General features: G+C 36.2%; 1 pseudogene; it reads right to left on the minus strand.

Annotated features, from left to right (window-relative positions):
- Positions 1 to 1,280: 1,280 nt before the first annotated feature.
- LOC114753974 (inositol transporter 1-like) lies at positions 1,281 to 5,675 on the minus strand (annotated as a pseudogene).
- Between the last annotated feature and the right edge of the window lie 608 nt (positions 5,676 to 6,283).

Consider the following 6,283-nt stretch of genomic DNA (forward strand, 5'->3'; position numbering starts at 1 on the left):
TGTTTTTCTCTTCATGTGTTCATCTAATTCAAGGCCCACATGTATAAACTTTCCTTTAGGGAGAAAGCCTGCGGGATATATAAAAAATAACATTTAACATTTTGATATTATTTTTCTAATATTCTGTATCTTAATATTATTTTCTGAGTGTATTTAGCATCCTGAATCTCTAATTTTATTATTTTGATGAATCCAACACTACAATATTCATCTCTCTATCAGCGTTCAGCACTCTAAGATTATTGTAAGTTTAGAGTGTCTGATGCCAAATAAAATTATTAGTGCTGGATGTACAGAAAGTAAAATCAAAGTGACATATGCTCGTAATAAGATTAGGATGGTTAATGCTAAGTAGAAAAAAGGAGACAGCGAGGGAATGTCATGCCTAAGTCGACCATGGAGACAAATGAAGCCTGAAAACGTAGAAACAAGGAAGCAAAAAGAATACGAATTGAATACGGATTTGCTGGTTTTTTTTCTTTTTTTAAACCTGGCCACTGATATGATGCACTTTTTAAGCATGTGCACTTCCAATTCCATTTTCAGGAGAATACGAGGGGGGGAGAGAGAGATAGAGTCCAGCGACTTAGGACAGAGTTTTATCCCCACCGGCTTGCTGGCTCCAATCCATGATTCAACAACCAATACTTTTTCTGGTTGCCTGCATTTGAATATCACGCAAGTTTAAAACTGTCCCAATTGTCTCACAATGTAAACAGAGACAGAGCACCAAGCAATCAATTATCTTAGGTCATTTTCCCCTGATTTGTGGCCCAGAGTGATTTTAGATGTTGCTTAGTCTAATTTCTTCTTTTTTAAAACAAGAAAAAGAAAAAGAAATCTCCTCTGCCCCGAGCAAACCTTTAGGAAGCAAGGGGTATCCCAGGATAATTCCTGTATGTTCTATTCTCTACAGGGCATGCTCCTGTTTCAGCAGACAAGTAGCATGTTCTTTTGCTTAGATGCTGTCCTCTGTTTCTCTTATGACAAGAAGAAAAATAAAAAATACAACCACTTAATTCTTCTTCCATTTATTCTTACTTTCTTACCTTTCCATCTTCCTCCAAAATGCAAGGTAACATATTGCTTGGATAACTTGTTAGTTCGAAACTTGTACTTCACGGAATGCTAAGCTAGCATGTAATTTATGTCCCTGGAGGATCTTAGCTTTTATGCTAAAACCCAATTTGTTTAGGTACAATAATTGACCATATAAGAAAGAAAGTATGTGAATGCCCCATCGAATTCATATAACAACCTGTAGACGCTATTTATTTCCTTTCTCAAAGAAGGCTCTCTCTTTTGTAATCCCTTCCCCAGGCCCTTTCCTTCCATAGCTGCTCTACTTCATCCAGTGTGAGTTGTTTTGTCTCTGGGACAAACAAGGCGACAAACAGAATAGCAACTAGAGCTATACCAGCAAGGATCAAGAAGCTCCCACCAAGTCCTAAAGCATCAGAAACTGAAAGGAAGCTTTGGGACATTATCACGCTTGAAATCCAATTCACTGTGGCTGACATGCCTCCACATAAGCCACGGTATTCTTGAGGATATACCTCAGAGTTTACTGTCCATGGCACCGGTCCCATCCCTGGCGCAAAGAAAGCAATGTACAACGCTAGGCCCAAAACTGCAAGCCATCCATAGTTTCCATCATGAGAACCAGATGAATCTAGGAACGATCCAGCAGAAAGGATCCCCAGAGACACAACCACACCAGATAAACTTGCAAGAGCCAGCTTCTTTCGCCCTGCGTGGTCGATAAGATAAATGCCAAGGATTGTTCCAGCGGCATTCAAGCTGGAGATAATGAGGGATAGGAGAAGAGCTAATTGTTTGGAATGAAAGCCAGCCCTCTCTATGGTTGTTGGGCTGTAGTACATCACAATGCTGATGCCAGTGAACTGCTGAAAGGCCTGCAGAAAGTCATAGGACAGTTGTAAGAGAACCTTCTTTGGTTACATTTAATGGCTTTTCATTGCTGTCAATTTAGAAGAATATCATACCAGATGACACACTTATACTTAACTTCGCCAGCATATGCTGCCAGGTTTTTGAAGACAAAACATTACATGTTGAATCCTATGTATAAAATCCACAACATGCCATAAAGAATTGCGAACTGGTAGCAAACTGCCAGAGATCGCATTGAAGTTTAATAATAGGTTGAAAACAACATATTCAGAAAAGGGGCAATGACTCAAAATTCATGGAAGAAGATGGCTGTATTTTTGCCTTTGTTTGTTTTAAATGAGTTGGTGGATCGGTGGGCAAAGAGGAACAAGGAGTCAGCACATAGTGGTCGGATATGGAGGTTTCCATTTAAGAAGCATTAGAAGAATATAATACAAGTAGTCAACAACAACCTACGTGAAAATGTTGAAAGATTAATCCATGTTCAATTGTGACCCCCATATGACCAAATGTATGCATATTTCTTTTTTCTGCCGCAAGACATGTTGATCTTACCCTTCTCTCATGGAGGTAGGGCATTCTGAAGGATCATTCTAAACACCAGGATAATCCAAGTTCAAAAACAAGAGGAGTTTCAAGAAAAATCTTAAACCTGAAGTCCGGCCCCTGCAAGAAATGCGAGTCTAATCTCTTTAGTTTCGAACACATCCAAGTATCTAACTTTGCTTTGCCTCTCAAGTTCTTCCTCCAACTGGGCACAACAATATTCCACTTCATCCTCTAAGCGATTCGTATCATAGATCTTGGAAAGTACATAAACTGCCTCATCTTTACTATTTTGCAAACAGTTGAAGATAAATAATAAAGCTTTGAACAGAGGAAACATCTCAGAATAACACTATCTGGTTTAATATTCATTTAATGGGAGGATCAATTTTACCTGCATAAGAAGCCACCGCGGTGACTCAGGTAGGCAGAGCATGAGACAAAACTGAATGACTGCCGGCATACCTGCAACGCCTAGCATCCATCGCCATGTTCCAGGGACCTAGTTTGTTAAATATTCTGTAAGAAGGGTATCCAGGAAGAAACCTCTAGTTGACTGAAAAACCTGATAGAGAAGCTTCGAAAACATGTAGCAAAAGAAATAACTGGTGAACTCTGTATATCAGTATTTCTATTTGCACTTCTCTTATGATAAAGCAAATATAAAATCCATAGTAAACCTCTTTCCAACTTTGTACCAGAATTGAGCTATTTGCAAGAACATTAATAAAATCCATAGTAAAACTCTTTCCAACTCTAGTTGTTGTCCTCTAGCTGAAGCTGATATTTTGTTAACATATATACATCTTAGCAACTTATAAACATTTTCTGTTGCCAGAGAAATCAAAAGCCATAGCATCAAAATGGAAAATGAGAAGTCAAATCCAAAGGAAAGGATTTCCAGTATAATCGATTGGAACTACATAGCCAGAAGATACCACATATTAATTCTAGGAGACTGTCCTCCTGACATATAATGTTTACAAATGTAATTTGTAAATAAGGCCGAATAAAGCTAACCTATGTGAAAGCAAGATTTATGAGGTAGGAGAGAAACTGTCCTCCAGTAATCATAAGCACATTTATGCTCACAAGTCCTCCTCTGATCTCTGAGGGCGCTGCTTCTGCAATATACACAGGTGCAGTTACAGAAGCTTTGCCCACGCCAATGCCAACAAGAAGACGACAAATATGAGGACATATGGATCAGGAGCCAGTGCCATAACTATTGATCCCAAGGCAAAGACTACATCAGCAATAAGGGTGGCCTTTTTACGCCCAAATTCATCATTAATCCAACCACCTAATGCTGATCCAATAATTGCACCCACCAAAGCCATGCTTACTATTGTTTCCTGGCATTTTAAAACTGTTAGAATCTTTGAATGAGGGAGAAATCGTGCAGTAATTTTCCTTTACTTCCAACTGGCTGAACTCGTGGCACTTGGGTAAGAGTACAACAAAAACTACTTATAGACCTTCATTTACTAATTATTCTAAGTTGGAGTGATACTTGACATGTTCCACCGCTTTTACACATTAAACCATCTACATTCTTGCATAATGTATTTATATTTGTGAACACAAAAGATCCAACGTGGAGTTCCGGTGTCTAAGTGATAGGGTGGGCTGATGCTCTGTTTAGACATAAAAGGCTTGATGTTGTGTGACTCGTGAATTATGAAATAAGGCATGATATGGGTATATTAAATTTTGGATTCTTTAGATTTAGATTCAAGAGGAAACAACACAAACTTGTATACCCGTAGGAAACTACTCTCATTCACCCTTCAAAATCATCTTTAATACACAGGAGTGCTCTTGATATAACACCTGTAATATATAAAGGGCTTAAAATGGAGCACGATCATATTCTTTTTTAAGTTGTCTTGAGTCCAATACAAATTTAACCAAGTTTGAAGAAAAATTTGATTTCTAATATCTAAATTGACTGAGTCGAAATTTAGACTTGTAAATAATGGAAGAAAGATAAGACTACTCAAGTCCTTAATATAAGACCTATTTAACTAAGTTGATTAGATTAAGGAAGTTAAGTAAGTTAGTTAATTATAAGAAATATAACATGTTTTTCTTAAAATACCATAATAATTTTCCTTAGTATTTTCTCTCTATTTTCTACTTGATTATAGTTGAGAGAGTATCCATAAGAGTAATTTAGGAAAAATTGATAAATATGATAAATGGGTCTTATATTTAGGACCAAAATCAACTTAACAATTAGATCTTATATTAAGGACCGGAGGAATATATGCTTAAGTGATTGTTAATCTAATCTTTTAAATTTTAAACTAATACCCCTTTCGGTTATAAACATAAAAGTTGGCAGATGTGTTTGTTTTGTTTTTTAATATAAAATTTCAATATATTTTGTTTTTTCAATTTATAATTTGTTTAAATTCTCCTTTATGGAATATAAATACAAACTAATTTTTCTGTTAGTTTTCAGATTAAAATAAAAAATTTATGAAAACTAAGGAACAGGTTTTACAGATAACTAACTATAATTTTTACCAGTAACTAAGAGAACTAATTTTCTTAATTTTTACAAATCACTTTTATTTCCAGACTGAAAGGAATATAATCGAATTAATTGAAGAATTGTAACAGCAAGATTATTATGATCTTTTCATGAGAAAATGACATATATTGTGTTTTCACTCTGAACAATTCAAGTGAGTGCTATAACAGAGATGCCAAGTAAACATATGAAATACTCCATCCACTTAAATCTGGGATCTAATTGGCTGAACGGAGTATCGTATTTAACAAGAACCTCCATTACCTGTGTCGTAGCCGAAGAGGAGACCGCCTATCCCTGCGACGGCCGTGAGAGCCAGAATGTAAGGGTTCTTGAACAACGACATTTTCCTCTCTGGACACAATTCTATGTACCCCGAGCTTCCCGGCGTGAACTCCATTGAGATCGTCGTCTTATCACCCCCAAAATTGATTCAGAAAAATGATAATTCTTTCTGCGCTCTGTTCATATATGCAACGCAAGATTTTCTTGAGAAAATAATGCACATTCCGGGAAAACCGAGAGATGGCCCGAATCATCCGAGTTCTGAAAGCAATCCACTGGGGACATCATTTAAAGAGAAGAAAGGGACCCTTGCGGAAAAAATATCAACAAATTATTGCTTCTCCAACATGCATCTTTCATTACACTCCGCGAAACTGTCACCTTTTCCAATAAAAACAAAATCAATTTTCCCAATTTCATTTCATCATTTGTGGAGTCAATTTTTAGAAATATTAAAATTGAGAAAAAGGGAGATTATACTGTTATATCGCATTTAATTAAAGAGATTGGTCTCACTTGTTTAACAATATGCATGTCAATTTTGTGACAGGCATGTTAATTTATCACCTTTTTATAATTACAATAACTTTCGCTTCCGTTAAAACTGGTGACTTGTTTACATATTTACCAAGCAAACAGCAATTCTGGGCACGATGGATCAGGACAATGAGGGGACAGTAAAAAACACCATAATTTAACTAGCGAAAGATATACATACGTACATATATACATATAAATATGTGTGCGTGTATTATCAGAAGGAGATTCCAAAACTTAAAACTCCTCCGAATCTCTTAACCGCGCAAGTCATATTATTCCTTTCCTTCAATATTAGCATACTGAAGGACTACCAACAACATATGCACTATATCTTCTTAAAACAAACAAAGAGTAAACTGACACCTCGACTCCTTAATAAAAAAAAACTTGTTTAACTTTTATTTTGATTCTAACTATAATATCTCAATCTACTTTTTCTCTTACATTTATCCTTTTTTT

This window comes from Neltuma alba, unplaced genomic scaffold (genome assembly GCF_004799145.2).
Source record: "Neltuma alba isolate B1F8T4 unplaced genomic scaffold, ASM479914v2 tig00008340_pilon, whole genome shotgun sequence".
In the NCBI taxonomy this organism is placed as follows: domain Eukaryota; kingdom Viridiplantae; phylum Streptophyta; class Magnoliopsida; order Fabales; family Fabaceae; genus Neltuma; species Neltuma alba.